The 16,747-nt window shown below is 35.7% G+C and overlaps 1 pseudogene; it reads right to left on the bottom strand.

Annotated features, from left to right (window-relative positions):
• Nucleotides 1-15,772: 15,772 nt before the first annotated feature.
• Nucleotides 15,773-16,091, bottom strand: LOC123241292 (annotated as a pseudogene).
• Between the last annotated feature and the right edge of the window lie 656 nt (nt 16,092-16,747).

Below are 16,747 nucleotides of genomic sequence, written 5' to 3'. Positions count from 1 at the left end.
CTTCCCCACCCAAGGGCAGCACTGCTCTGATCTATGGTACAATACATCCCATTGTTTGAAGGATAATAAATTGTGCATTGAATGGGTCTGTATGGGAGACAGAATTTATCTCACTCAGGAGGTTAGACAGCTACAATTTATTGCCTACACCATCTCTTTTTCTCTTAGAGGTATTCTGGCTCCAATGAGGATTCAGTTCCTGCAAATAGAGAAAGTTAGAGGACCCAATATGCAAGTTCTAGATGCTAATTAATATTTTAAAATCAGAGTTTAGAAATCAGACTTCTTACTGTCTTTTGAGATCCTGAGTCTGTATTAGATATTCTGAAATCCTTTAGTCTAACCACCTTTTTCTAGGTAGGCAACACATTGGCAACCTGTTGAGAAGAAAGATGGTAAATTCCATTTATAATAATATTAGTTCTCATTTATGTATTGCTTCAAAATTTACAAAATGTTTTACAAATATCTCACTTCATCCTCATAACAGCCTCATGAGGTAGTTGCTATTATTTTCCTCATTTTATAGATGGTGAAACCAAGGCAGACAGTATCTGAGTAACTTTCTTAGGTCAACACAGGTAGTAAGTGTTTGGGGCTGGATTTGAATTTAGATCTTCCTAACTCTAGATTCAGAGGTTTCTCTACCGTGCCACCTAGCTGCCAATAGTGTATATGTATGTGCATATACACATATATACATGTATGTAATTATAATTGGAATATATATGTCTATATGTTCATTACTTCTTGAGAGGTAGGCTTTAAGTAGTTGTGAGTAGTTTGTGAGAAGAAGAATGTAAGTGTAAGAGAAGGTAAAGAGCCCAGAGACCCATCCCAGAAGAGCAACTAGTAGAAAGGGAAGAATTCTATGGCATTCTTCAATCATCCCTTATTTTAATGTCAATGCTGATTTGAATTCTAATATTTGTGTTACATTCCCATAGAATCACAGAACCATGGACAGTTTAAACACTTTAGCACTTCTGTCCTAGCAAAGCATAAGCACATCTCTCGAATGAGGATTCTGAGAGAGATTCTGAGAGAAAGAAATGAAGAAGGAATACATTGAAGACTAGGAGTACAATTTGCACAAATGCATGGAGGTAGAAGATGGAATTTGCCTCCTTAAATCCCCTCTAGCATCTCTAGTCTCTGCTTGAACACCTCCAATGATAGGGAACTCAGTTGGAGGCATCATGGGAAAATTTGATCAGAATCCTTGACTTCCTTCAAGACTGCTCAGTGGCATTTCCTCTTTAAAGCTTATTCTGATCTTTCTCTCTCTTTCTCCCTTTGATAGGTATTTATAAATTTCTCAGTGCTAGTGTCATATTCTTGAAAGGACAGATTAAGCTGTAGATTTATGAGGAAGTGAAAGGACTTAAAATTTTGACAGATGAGGATTGGTTGATTAAACAAAATCTCAAGTCCTAGATACTATTTCTCTCTTAATTTAAGCCTCGTTTCTTTTTTTTTTTGGCTGCCATATTCCATTGTTGACTTATATTGAACATGCAGTCCACTAAAGCCCACAGATCTTTCTAAAAAAACTACTATCTGAACATATCCTTCCCTTCTCATCTTGACTTAGTGAAGTTTATTTTTGACACATGATTTTAAAACTACATTTTCCCCTATTCAATTTCATCTTATTCTACTCAGCTCAGTGTTCTAGCTAGTCATCCAAGGTCTTTTTGAATCTGTACTTACTCCAGTGATTGAGCTATCCTACCTACTTTCATTACCCATAATTATTAACAGTAAGTTCGACAAGCATCCCATGTATACTTTATCCAAGCCATTGATAAATAATATTAAGTAGTACATGTTTGAACATATAATCCCTGAGTACTCTTCTAGAGATCTCTTACCAAGTAGACAGAAAACTATTAATGACTACTCTTTAGTCATAGATATTCAGCCACTTCTGAATTTACCAAACCATACTATTGTCTGGCCCTTATCTCTCCATCTTATCCTCAAGCTTGGCATTAGAGACTGTTGAATACTTTGATAAAATTAAGATATATTACATAAATAGGATTCCTCTGTTATGCTAGCAATATCTCATCCCCTTCCCTCCCAAAGGAATGAGGTTAGTCAGATATACACTCTTCTTAATGAAGCTACACTAGTGATTACTGCAACCTTTTCTAGATGTTTACTTACCATCCTTTTAATAATATGATCAAGGATTTTTTCAGAATTAAAAGTAAGCTCCCTAGTTTGTGGTTTGAAGATACCATTATTATAACTATTTTAAAAAGTCGTGACCATATTTGCCCTTCTTCAGACCTGAATCTTTTTTAATCTTTTTTTTAGTTTTTCAGAGTCAACTTACAATGGATCAGTAATCATTTCTTACGTTACTTTCAGTATCCTGAGATATAATTCAACTGAGATTGATGACAAACTCATCAAGGGCCAGTAAGTGTTCTCTAACTCTGTTTATCTCAGGTTTCAACAAATAATATAGATGTAGTGAATTGATTTAATTACCTCAATTTTCTTTATAAAGACTATGTGAAGGAGATGATAAAGTTGAAGAGAAGAGAAAATTTAGAACAACTATTGTAGGAAAGATAATAGAGAATTATTTAAAAATGAATAAAAAGTATTGCTATGAAGGTTCAGTTGAGATTAGATAGTCTAAGTCTATAGTGAACCCAGTAAGCATGGTTTTGTGATTTTTTTTCCCCTAACAGCATGAGACAATTAGATTTTCGAAGCAGAACAAGCAAGAGCTAACAGTTAATGAGGGTTGGAGGTGAGCAGAGCAGGAATGGTAGAAGGTCGGAAGAGTCAGGAATGGAGTAAATGAATGACCATAGGGTCAAGATAAGGTAGGGAGGCAAGTAAAACTAATATTGGGCAGGAATAATCTTATTCTGAACTAGTCTCAGAGCTCACTGAAAACTTTGGATTCTCTCAAGGGCAGAAGACTTTTTAGCAATTCCCTACTACAATAAACCTTTCTTTGGATCCCTCCCTAGTGAGACTCTTGCCACTCTGTTATTTTTTATGACATTGCTGGGTGGAGTGGTGTGGTCTGTTCCAGCCTGAAGCTATTTTTAAGCCTGGTGGGTCTGGAGAGAGGACCAAATTTGGCTGTTTATACATTTTATGCCTGTAACACTGCAACCAACTGGGTAACATAAAACACACAGGAGATTTATTGCACACTGCAGCAAGGAATGTCAAAGAATCATGGTACAGAGTCAGGGTCTAGGAACATCCCTGTACAATCTAGCAGAACTGCACCAATTTTGTCTTAAGACCAAATAACCAACGGGGGTGATGGTGAGGGATAAAGTTATCCAGCAACATCTCAGTAGTTTGCCTATTAGGGAACTCATGCCCCACAACTTACTTTGTCCTTAGTCCTGACTTCCTGAAATTGCTGGAGAATTACTTCTGTTGGGATTCAGAAGTAACAGCAGGGAAGAGAGAGTGTGCCACTATAATCAGAGGACAGGGTCATTCCTCCTAGAATTGAGAGCCCAGGACCAGCCCTAACTCAAGCAGTTTTCACTGCATGTCCCCTTGGCTATCAACATTTGGTTTTTAATCCAAAGAAACCATTTATCCAAGTCAATAACAAAACCAAAAGAATATATAGGAGAATATAGATCTGAAAATACAGACTGAAGGAGCTTTCTCATTGGGAACAAAGAAACAGCTCAACCAAGAGAGAGTCCTGGATCACATCCAAGGGGAGATTCCCTTTAGTCTCTAGTTAGTCTCTAGCCAGTGATAAGAATATGATGGGGACTGCCAGTTCTTCTCATATCTGGCTCTTCTTAGAATCTTATTCTCCCATCAGCATCTTAAAGTAGAGTTTGATGTCACCCATCTTCTCTCTCGAAACTAGAAGCCATGATCTACCATCCATCTTCTCTCTGGAATCTAGAAGGCATGGTCCAGTAACATCCCTATATAGCCTACATATAGTGTCCAAGAGACTGTAGAATCTGAAAAAACAGAAGAGACCCAAACAAGCTGAAGAGATTGGATTTCTCTTTTCTCATAATCTTGCCAACTGTGCATTACCCTTCATGCAAATGTAGGGCATTGACCTCCATCAATTAGGAGAAGGTCCTATACCAGTAGATTTTGAGACTCGGGTAACATTCTTCCCCTCATCCAAATTCTTTGCAGTCCCTTGCAAAGATCAACTCAGGCAAGTTAAGCTCCTATAACTATACAGCATAAACACAAGGATCAGTACTGTAAAACAAAAATGATACTTTTCCTGGCATTCCAGTTAACCAACCAATCTTCAGTACTGTTGAAATTGAAATAAACAAATGCACATTAATAGAATATTTGGTAGACATAGCAGTGTACAGAGTATCTTCTGGGAAGATATTATAGTGACAATATAGCTCACAGAACATAACACAGGCACATTTCAAAAGTATATTCAAATCCATAGTATATAACAATCAATCAATCAAAAGTAATAATCATGGCTAACTAATAAAGTAAAACCGATTGTAAGAATAACATTCTTCATAGGTCTACATAAATTATAGTCATCCCTCACTATATCACAGTTCACTTATCTTGGCTTCACTATATCAGGTTTTAAAATATATGCATATATATGTATATATATAATTCTCTATTGTGGAGTTACACTTATCACAACAAACTGATGGAATGAAAGGCAATCAATCACAGCACTGTGTTCTGTTTCCTGGGCATTGGTTGACTCAGTGACTAGGTTAATAAGAGTGTGAAAAGGTTTATAGTAGAGTGGGAAGGGTTTATAAAGTCTTAAAATATATATAAATAATAAAATAAAAATAATGCTGCTACTATGTGCATCTTCACCTATTTCAGGGAGTGGGGGGGTATCTCTGAAACATAACTCCCATGATAGGTAAGGAATTACTGTACAACTTATCTATAAATATTAGCATACATGCAAACAAATAGATATTACTATAGCATGAGCGTAATATAAAATATAGTCAAATAAACATATCAGGAAAATAAGAAACAATCATATTCAAACATGCAGTAATTTATACGTAAAGCAGTAAACATATGCAATTATATTCGGGGTATATTTCACAAAGGCAATCTTTAATATTGCCCCTTAGGTACATGTGTAACTACATTTTCAGGTTTTCCTGTAACATCATAACAGTGTAGTGGTTGGTCTCACAAGTCTAGTTCTCCTTTCACTGACATATCTCTCGAGTTCTATATCAGATATATATTGGAATTGATCTGTCAGGATCATTATAGACTCCATCTGGGCAGGCAATCCATGCCTACTAATTATTGTCTTGTGTTTTTGGTACTTCAGATGAAGGAGGTGCTGCAACTACTCACACTTGGTATATCTCTCAATTGAAGGAGAAATTGAGAGATGCCTAACAGACAACCACAACCATAGCAAAAGAGGTTATGATATCAGTTTTGGTGTCATGACTTCCAACATGTAGACAGTGTTCTATTGAGAAACCTTGGCATTCAGAGGACTCAAAAGTTAACCGGCCAATGGGAAGTTAACCCATTTAAAGTAAGTTACAGCCTGGACAACTTGTCTGTTTGCAAAAAGTAAGGGGATCCTAGAGTTCATTCACCACATAAGGGCAGCTGGGTGGCTCAGTGGAGAAAGAAACAGTCCTGAAGAGGTCCTGATTTCAAATATGGCTGTAGATATGTCCTAGCTGCATGATCCTGGGCAAGTCACTTAACCTCTATTGTCTAATCCTTGCTATTTTTCTGCCTTGGAACTAAATACTTAGTATCAATTCTAAGAGAGGAAGTAAAGGCTAAAAAAATATCTATTCACCACCACCTCCCATTACCCATGAGAGAGTTATTGCATTTTATAATGAGCAGTTGGAGAAAACTGATGGATACTTGCTTAGGAAAGGCTGAAAAAAAAAGAGTTTGTGTACCATCTATACCAAGACTTTTTGACCTAGGCATGGGCACTGAAGGTGATGCAGCCAATGAAGGAAACTGTATAGTATTACAGACCCGGAGAACCGAACCCAGAGGCAACTCCTTTTTTACTCAAAACTGCTACAGAGAGGGGGTTAGCTAGGTGGCTCAGTGGATAGAGGGCCAGACTTGAAGATAAGATGCCCTGAGTTCAAATTTGACTTCAGACACTTCCTAGCTGTGTGACTCTGGGCAAGTCACTTAACCCCATTGCCTAACCCTTACTGCTTTTTTGTTTTGGAACCAATGCTATTCATTCTAAATATTCATTCTAAGAAGGAAGATAAGGGGTTAAAAAAGCTGCTCCAGAGATTCCTAGGATACAGATTCAACCTGTATTGAACTTGTACATACTGATGGCCCCAAACATTTTAATCCAGGCCAATACTTTAATACTTTGAAGGATCCAAGACTTCATTAATGTGAGTACTCTATCCAGTGGTACCAATCATCCTCCAGCTATCCTGTGAAAGTTTTTGTTCACATCTTCCTGTTTTCTCCATGGAGGATCTGCCTGACATGCCGGGTATTTTTCTTTAGTCTCTTAACAATTCATGGACGCCATTGTAGTACTTGAGCTGCCAATCTCTTATCCCTCATGCTCAGTCTATGTCATATATCCAGGTAAAATGAATTTCAAAGGCAGTCTTGAAAATTGTCTTAGGATGAACAACTGGGTTCAAGAGATTCCCAGGAGCAGACAAACTAAGAGGCTTATTCATAGTGGCTTTGCTTGAATAGGATTTATTTAAAGATACAGGGACATAAAAGTTAGCTGTCTCTAGATAGCCCTATGCAGAGGTAAACAACTGCCCTGAATGGTTTTCTTCATCTTGGAAATGTCTTGAATTCCAAAGACCTGATGACTGGTGGTGGTCTGCTCCACAAAAGGCTGAGAAAGCTAAGGACACTGCCCCTTTTTGGAGAGAAGTAGGATAGCTAAATGGGGATTTTACACCAAGGATCCTAGCTAGAGGGGACCTAATACCACTTCAGTTTGATTTAGGTGATATGTATCCCACAGAAAATTTTCTACTTATTGGATTCATAGATCTATGTCTAGGGATACATGCAGGTCAAGGTGTGCATGTATGTATGTGTGTGTACTATATATAGCATATATATCCCCCAACTATCTATCTATCTATATTATATATCTATATCTATCTATCTATCTATCTATCTATCTATCTATCTATCTATCTATCTATCACTTACTATGTGCCTGACAATATGCTAAGAGCTTTACAATTATGATCTCTTTTAAGTCTCAAAATAACACTGGGAGATAGATGCTATTATTATTCCCATTGTGCAGCTGAGGAAACTGAGGGAAACAGAACTTAAATGACTTGCCCAAGATCTTAGGACAAATTTGAACTCAGGTCTTCCTGATCTCAGCTCTCTGTGCTCTATGGTGCCACCTAGCTGCCATGTGTAGGTGTGCGTGAACTTCTAGTAGAGGTTGACAGAACTACCTCCTCTCCCTTCCCAGGATGCTTCTCTGAATCACTGCCTAGACCAGCTGTGCATTGTATATCTAAGTTCCATTCTTTTCCCATCTTCTGCCTTTGTTTAGGTTGTCTCTTCCATCTGGAATAGCCTTTTTCCTTCACTGAAATCTGAGGGAGCCTTTCCGGCTTCTCCATGAAGCCTTTTCTTATGCCCCTGATTGGTAATGATCATTCTCCTTTTACATCCTGTGGCAGCTGTTCTTAGTCCTGACTTCTTGAAGCCGCCTCTGTTTGTTTCCAAAGGTGGCAGCAACAGGGGGATATTGTGTGACACTGTCATAAATACTTTATTTGGGAAGAGAAAGGGAGGTTCTAGCCATAATTGCCAAACATGAAAGATAATTAAATTGAATAATAATAATTAGCATAATCAATTGCATACTATTTGTGCCTCTCTAATACATTATTCCTAATATGTCTTTGTGCTGTGTTTCTGTACTCAACTCTGAGTTTCATGAGGACAAGTTGTTGTTCTTAACTAAATTATTTTTTTTTTCAGCACCTATGAGTTCTGGATAGAATAGGCTTTTGATAAATGTCCATTGAGTTTAATTGATCTACTATCCTTAAAGAAACATTTTATTTTTTCTTTCTTGAACTAGTGATAATACATTTTGAGCCTAACACAGTGGTTTCCTCCTAGCTTGGAGACCTTGTTTTTATGTGTCCCCTTTCAGCTCAATATTGGTTAATGCCTGTGGCTATCAAACATGACCTAAAGTATTCTCCTCTTTTTAAAATTTCATTTTACATTTTGATATGTATATACTGAAATGATATATGTAAAACAAAAAATATTACTTAGGGTCACGTCTTTCTACTGACTTTTAATTTCAGAGCTGTTACCAGAGAAAAAACATTTTTGCTTCTAACAACAGAGTAAAAATCACAACTAATCCTAATATTTTTACAAGGAATATTATTCTTTGAATGTACTGAACAGACTTGAGTATGCATTTGCAATCCCTGCCACAAAAATGGGTCACAGGGACTTTTACTCCATATAATTATTGCCTTGTGGATAAAAGCCCATCCACAATAAAATATGACACTGTTTTTCCAGGTAATCAGCAAAACTCAACTGTTAGAAGAATCAATCTTGTTGTTTTATTTCCTTTTTCAAGAATCTTCAGGAACTCCCTATTTCTTCTAGAAAAAAAATGCAAAATCTTCAGCCTGGAATTTAAAATCTTTACTCAATCAGAATCTCATCTACCTTTTTTGGTCTTATCTGTTATTACTTTGCTCTTTAGGCAGTTAGAAGGTATATTGGTTATAATACTAGACCTGGAGTCAGGAAGACCTGAGTTCAAATCTAGCCTAAGACATTTACTAGCTGGACATCCCTGGTCAAATCACTTAACCTGTATCCATTTCCTTATCTGAAAACTAATAGCACCTACCTCCGAGAGATAAGGATAAGATAAGATATTCTTTATAAAATTCTATATGAATATTAGTTATTATTATTTATATTCCGTTTATTCTAGTCAAACTGTACTACTATCTGGTCCTCATACATAATACTCTAATTTAAGAATACACTACTTCTATTCCTTAGAATCTGTAGATACCTTCAAAATACATTTCAAGGGCCATATTATGCATGAAGGCAAAATATTTTTATAATAATAGTTATCTCACTTGTCAGTGTTTTCTTGAATTTATTTTATTTATTAATTAAATTTATTTGAATTTATTATTATTTGTCTTTCTTGAATTTATTGTATATTTACATGCATACTGGGTGTTCTCCTCTGGTAGAATGTAAACTCTTTGAAAGTAGGAAATGTTTGCATTTTGTTTATATCCCAAGCCCCTGGCAGAGTGTGTTGCTGGTACTAAATAAATAATTGTTGAATTGAATTGAAGAGTTACATAGAATTGCTTTTTGTTTTTTCAGCTAGAAATCATCAATTTATCACCAACCAAAATGCATTCATTTACCAATTGTCAAGAAATGCTGTCTCTTTAAAAAGAAAACAACCTTGTTCAGAGGATTCCATTTTCAACCCTCATTAGAATTTAAGCATGTACTAGTCAAGTATCCATTAAGTAACTGCTTAGATAAATGATTTTTGGGGGACTAATTGATCCCTTGAGGTTCTCAGAGGATCCTGCTACTCACTGCAGTTCCTTTGAAGCTTTGTTTTAGTTCAAATAAAGACCTCTATTTATGTAAATTGAATCACCAATCTAATTGATTGAAAGTCTAAAAACTCCACTTGAATATTCTCAAATTGAGGTCAACCTGAATTTCAGAGTTCATCAAGTTCTTTTTCATACCTAAACTCATTTTCCTTTAGTTCCAAAGAACATTTTCTTACAAGGGGGCAAAAATGATTTTTTAAAGTATCCTCTGACTCTTACAATGGAGAGGGATAGCCTTAAGTCTTATCTGGATGCCTATGAAGGTGGCCCAATTTTTTCTAAGACTGTATCATCATAGTACTAGATCTGGAAGGTTCTACAATGTTGAATAGGCTTATTATGGTACCTATAATGGATGGTGTTGCTACCAGTAAGCTGTCCATTGGTGATGAATTCTTTGCCCAGGGTAACCCATGAAATAAAGAAAAACACAAAATAGTCACTCCTGTTATGACATAGGACAATGGCAGAAAAGAAAGTAAAAGATGGTTTCTTAAAAGTCACAATATTTTAGATCTAGTGTGAATATCACTTTAAATGTTGACAGGCAAAGTGTAAGTGCTAACTGACCATATGGATGTACCATTGAAAGAATTCTATTATATTCATCTTGATGATGTTTGAGACAAAAAGAGGTTGTAGCTAAATAGAAGGATAATTTACAGGTTCTTCCTGGACAAAAAAATAAAGGACTTGACAGAATTCATTTTTATCATGCATCCAAAGGCAACAAGAAATATCATTTCATGGGACATTTGGTCATCTCATACTTCAATGCTCATGATAAAATTTTGCAAAAAGAATACCACAAAGATGATTGCAACTTATGTGCCAACATTCATTGCAGAGGATGAGAAGTTAGAAAATTTTTATGAATAACTCAAAAAGATCCCTCAGGTTAAATATACAAATATTTTAATATTTGGTCATTTCACTGTAAAAATGGAAATAAAGGAAGTTGGCAAAAAGAATTGCTGTAAGACATGACTCAGAAGTAAGAAGTAAGAAGGACCAAAGCCTTATGGATTATATGGGGATCTTTTGGCTATCTGTTACATTTCTTTAAAAAAAATGAGTAACATCACTGAAAATAAGATCAATAATATCATTATTACTGTTACTGATATTAATAACAGACAGGAAAACCCATTGAAATAATTTATTTTTTATCTTTTTTTTAATTTTAATTTTGAATAATTTCCATAGTTACATATTTAATGTTCTTTCCCTCTCCATCAACACCCCCCCCTATAGCTGATGCACAATTCCACTGCATTTTACATGCATCATTGATTAAGACCTAATTCCATATTATTGATAGTTGGACTAGAGTTATCATTTAGTGTCTACATACCCAATAATATCTTCATCAGCCCATGTGTTCAAACAGTTGTTTTTTTCTGTTTTTCTTCTCCCACAGTTCTTCCTCTGAATGTGGCTAGTTTTTTTTTCTCATAAGTCCCTCAGCCTTGCTCTGGATCCTTGCATTGCTGCTAATAGAGAAGTCCGTTATGTCTGATTGAACACAGTATATCAGTCGCTGTGTATAATGTTCTCCTGGATCTGCTCCTTTCACTCTGCATCAATTCTTGGAGGTCATTCCAGTTCACATGGAATTCCTCCATTTCATTATTCCTTTGAGCACAATAGTATTCCATCACCAATAGATATCATAATTTGTTCAGCCATTTCCCAATCAAAGGACATTCCCTCATTTTCCAATTTTTGCCACCACAAGGAGAATGGCTATAAATATTTTTATACAAGTCTTTTTCCTTATTATCTCTTTGGGTTATAAACCAAGCAGTGCTATGGCTGGATCAAAAGGCAGATAGTCCTTTAAAGCCCTTTGGGTATAGTTCCAAATTGCCATCCAGAATGATTGGATCAATTCACAACTCCACCAGCAATGCATTAAAGTCCCAATTTTGCCACATCCCTTCCAACATTCACCACTTTCCTTTGCTGTCATGTTAGCTAATCTGCTAGGTGTGAGGTGGTACCTCAGAGTGGTTTTGATTTGCATTTCTCTAATTATAAGAGATTTAGAACACGTTTTCATGTGTTTATTGATTGTTTTGATTTCTTTCTCTGAAAATTGCCTATTCATATCCCTTGCCCATTTATCATTTGGGGAATGGCTTGATTTTTTGTACAATTGATTTAGCTCCTTATAAATTTGAGTAATTAGACCTTTGTCTGAGTTTTTTGACATATTTTTTCCCAATTTGTTGCTTCCCTTCTAATTTTGGTATCATTGGTTTTGTTTGTACAAAACCTTTTTAGTTTAATATACTCAAAATTATTTATTTTACATTTTGTAATCTTTTCTAACTCTTGCTTGGTTTTAAAATCTTTCCTTTCCCAGAGATCTGACAAGAATACTATTCTGTGCTCACCTAATTTACTCATAGTTTCCTTCTTTATATTCAAGTCATTCACCCATTCTGAATTTATCTTGGTATAGGGTGTGAGATGTTGATCTAGACATAATCTCTTCCCTATTGTTTTCCAATTTTCCCAGCACTTATTGTCAAACATTGGGTTTTTGTCCTAAAATCTGGGTTCTTTGGGTTTATCGTAGACTGTCTTGCTGAGGTCACTTACCCCAAGTCTATTTCACTGATCCTCCCTTCTGTCTCTTCACCAGTACCATATTGTTTTGATGACTACTGCTTTATAGTACAGTTTAAGGTCTGGTACTGCTAGGCCACCTTCCTTCATATTTTTTCATTATTTCCCTTGATATTCTTGGTCTTTTGTTCTTCCAAATGTACTTGGTTATAATTTTTTCTTCTAATTCTATAAAAAAGTTTTTTGGTAGTTTGATAGGTATGGCACTAAATAAGTAAATTAATTTGGGTAGGACGGTCATTTTTATTATGTTAGCTTATCCTACCCATGAGCAATCAATGTTTTTCCAGTGGTTTAGATTTAGTTTTAATTGGATGGAAAGGGTCTCATAATTGTGTTCATATAATTCCAGTGTTTGTCTTGGCATCTAGATTCCTAAGTAATTTATATTGTCTAGGATGATTTTAAATGGAATTTCTTTCTCTAACTCTGCTGTGATGTGTTGGAAATGTGTAGAAATGCTGATGATTTGTGTGCATTAATTTTGTATCCTGCAACTTTGCTAAAGTTGTTGATTATTTCCACTAACTTATTTGTTGATTCTCTAGGATTTTTTAAGTAGACCATCATATCATCTGCAAAGAGTGATAGCTTGGTCTCCTCACTGCCTATTTTAATACCTTCAATTTCTTTTTCTTCTCTAATTGCTACTGCTAGTGTTTCTAGTACAATGTTAAATAAGAGAGGTGACAATGGGCATCCTTGTTTTATGCCTGATCTTATTGGAAAGGCTTCTAATTTATCCCCATTGCAGATGATGTTTGTTGTTAGTTTTAGATATATACCATATGTTATTTTTAGGAAAGACCCTTCTATTCCTATTCTTTCTAGAGTTTTCAATAGGAATGGGAGTTGTATTTTGCCAAAGGCTTTTTCAGCATCTATTGAGATAATCATGGGATTTTTGCTGGTTTGCTTGTTGATATGGTCAATTATGTGAATGGTTTTCCTAATATTGAACCATTCTTGCATGCCTGGTATAAATCCCACCTCATCATAATGAATAACCCTTGTGATCACTTGCTGGAGTCTTTTTGCTAGTATTCTAAGATTTTTGCATCTATGTTCATTAGGGAGATTGGTCTGTAGTTTTCTTTCTCTGTTTTTGATCTACCTGGCTTTGGGATCAGTACCATTTTTGTGTCATAAAAGGAGTTTGGTAGAACTCCTTCTTTGCTTATTATGTCAAATAGTTTGGGATTAGTTGTTCTTTAAAGGTTTGATAGAATTCACGTGTGAATCCATCTGGTACTGGGGATTATTTCTTAAGGAGTCCTTTGATGGCTTGTTCAAGTTCTTTTTCTGATATGGGATCATTTAAGTATTCTATTTCTTCTACTGTTAATCTAGCCAATTTATATTTTTGTAAATATTCATTATATCACTTAGACTGATATATTTATCACCATATAATTGGGCAAAAGAGTTTTTAATAATTGCCTTGGTTTTCTCTTCATTAGAGGTGAGGTCTCCCTTTTCATATTTGATACTGATAATTTGGTTTTCTTCTTTCCTTTTTAAATTAGATTGTACAGTACTTTGTCAATTTTATTTGTTTTTTTCAAAGTACCAGCTTCTAGTCTTATTTATTAATTCAATAGTTCTTTTACTTTCAATTTTACTAATTTTTCCTTTAATTTTTGTAGTCTCTAATTTTGTTTTTAGCTGGGGATTTTTAATTTGTTCCCTTTCTAGTTTTCTGATTTGCATGCCCAGTTCATTGATCTTTGCTGTCCCTAATTTTTTAAAATATGCACTCAATGATATAAATTTCCCCCTGAGTACTGCTTTAGCTGAATTCCACAGATTTTGGTAGGATATCTCATCATTGTCATTCTCTTCATTGAAATTATTAATTGTTTCTATGATTTGTTCTTTAACTGATTTTGGAGAATCATATTATTTAATTTCCAATTAATTTTTGATTTGCCTATCCATGCGCCCTTACTAATTATTACTTTTATTGCATTATGATTTGAAAATGTTTATTTTTGCTCTTTTTTATTTTTTATTTATTATTTATTATTTTTGCTCTTTTGCATTTGTTTGCCATATTTCTATGCCCTAGGACATGGTCAATCTTTATGAATGTACCATGTACAGCTGAAAAGAAGGTGTATTCCTTTTTGTCCCTATTTATTTTTCTCCACATATCTATTAACTCTAATTTTTCTAGGACTTCATTCACCTCTCTTACCTCTTTCTTATTTATTTTTTGGTTTGATTTATCTAGATCTGATTGAAGATTTATTTCTCCCACTAGTATAGTTTTACTATCTATTTCCTCCTTGAGCTGTGCCAGTTTCTCCTTTAGAAATTTGGATGCTATATCATTTGGTGCATACATGTTGAGTACTGTTATTTCCTCATTGTCTATGCTGCCTTTTATCAGGATGTAATTACCTTCTCTATCTCTTTTAATCAGATCTTTATTTACTTTTGCTTTGTCAGAAATCATAACTGCAACTCCTGCCTTCTGTTTTTCATTTGAAGTCCCAGCCTTTTATTTTTACTCTATGTATGTCTACCTGCCTCATGTGTGTTTCTTGTAGACAATATATGGTAGGATTTTGGTTTCTAATCTACTCTGCTATTTGCTTCTCTTTTATGGGTGAGTTCATCTCATTCACATTCAGAGTTATAATTATCAGCTGTGTATTCCCCAACATTTTGATATTCTCTCCTAGTTCTGCCTCTTCTTCTTATACTATTTCCTTTTAAACCTGTGATTTGTTTTAAATCAGTCCCCCTTATCCCCTCCCTTAGTTTATTTCCCTTTCCACCCACTCCCTTTTTGTTCCTCTCTTATTATTTTTAAGGCCTAATGAATTCCCTCCCCTCTCTTTTCCCCTCACTTTTTGAACTCTCCACCCCACTGCCCCCTTTGGTTTATCCCTTCTGACTTTCTCCATTGGGTAAGATAGAATTCGATATCCCAATGGATCTAGCTACTATTCTCTCACAGGATTAATTCCACTGAGAGTAAGGTTTAAGTAATTCCTATTAATGCTCTCCTCCTCTCTTTATAATAGTATTCATCCCCTTTCCTTCCCATGCCCTCTTTGTGTCGTATAGATTGTCCTATTTTTTCTTATTCCTTCAAGATTCTCTTGGTACCATCTTCCATTCCCCGCCCCCCTTTTTACCATATCATCTTACACCTGTGATGGGCAAATTTTTTTTTTTGATGGGCAAATTTTTAAAGAGGGGGCCAAAGGAAAAGAAATGCTCATCTGTCAGTATGTTTCTAAGGCAACTCTTTCGAAGTTTCATTGTATTGTATCCTACTCATTTTATTTATCATATTAGGAATAATGTCCTGCAGCTGGATAGAACATTTTAGGGGGCTGCATCTGGCCTTAAGGCCATAGTTTGCCCATCACTGTCTTAGACCATTTAGTACTCCAACCTCTCCCTATGAATAATTCTTCTAATTACTATAATAGTGAATACAATTTTTTTTCTATTTCTCAAATCTTTATTGGGTATGTAGGAAAGGAAAAACTTTAGCCCTTCTTGGCAGCAGCCTTCCTCATGGCAGCTAGGACATTGCTGAGCTCCTCTCTCTTCCTCTTGGCTCAGATGTGAGTTCCTACCCCTTTTTTTGATGAACTTGAGAGCTTGCTTATCCTTGGAGACCTTTAACAATTCCATGGCACAGCTCTTATAAGAAGCAAATCTACATACCTTATGGATCATATCTCTCAGAAATTTGGTGTGCTTGGTCAAGCGTCCACAGCAGTAACAGTGTCACAGCTTAGAAACATTCTTGGTAACTTTGTGGCCCTTATTAAGGCCCACAACCATGGGATAGTGGATGACCATGACTGAGGCACGAAAGCAGCACCAATGGCAGCCACAGCAGAAGAAAGGAAAGAGCGTTGAACTCTGGGATATGTGGTCTCCACTTCCTGGTCTTCTAGAGGCAAAGAGTGAGGAAGTCTAGAATATCTCTGCTTATTTGGTGGGTACTCTAGCCCATCCAGTGACTTCCCCCTACTGGATCTCATCAGGATCATGATTGCCAAAATCCAAGTGGCCTTTCCACCCTGCTCATGTGCACAGATTCCTAGGAAGGGTTCTCAGGGCTTAACTAGGGAAGACTTGAATTTTCCATGAGCAGTTCTATTCAACAAACATCGTGAGATCATTACTTCTGTCAGGGAATGGGTAATAGGCTTCATCAAAGGGGCTCTGGAGACATGATCGATCATAATGGTTAAGTTCTTCAAAGTGGTTTTTCTTCACAAGGTTGTTGTCCTTTATATATAGACTAGTTTACTGATCCTGCTCATTTCATAGCATCACTTCACAGTGGGCTTCCCAGGATTCTCTGAAATCATCTCTTAATGTGCAATAATATTCTGTTATATTGGTGAACCATAAATTGGTCAGCCATTCCCCAAATTATTCTAGGTCTTTTCTCTTTTTTTTTCTTTTGAATCTCCCTTTTTGAATCAGGATGTTTGTTTTACTTGAAA

The sequence above is a fragment of the Gracilinanus agilis genome, chromosome 3 (genome assembly GCF_016433145.1).
Source record: "Gracilinanus agilis isolate LMUSP501 chromosome 3, AgileGrace, whole genome shotgun sequence".
In the NCBI taxonomy this organism is placed as follows: Eukaryota; Metazoa; Chordata; class Mammalia; order Didelphimorphia; family Didelphidae; genus Gracilinanus; species Gracilinanus agilis.
The sequence above is the reverse complement of the archived record's forward strand: the minus strand, read 5'-3'. Positions and strand labels throughout refer to the sequence as shown.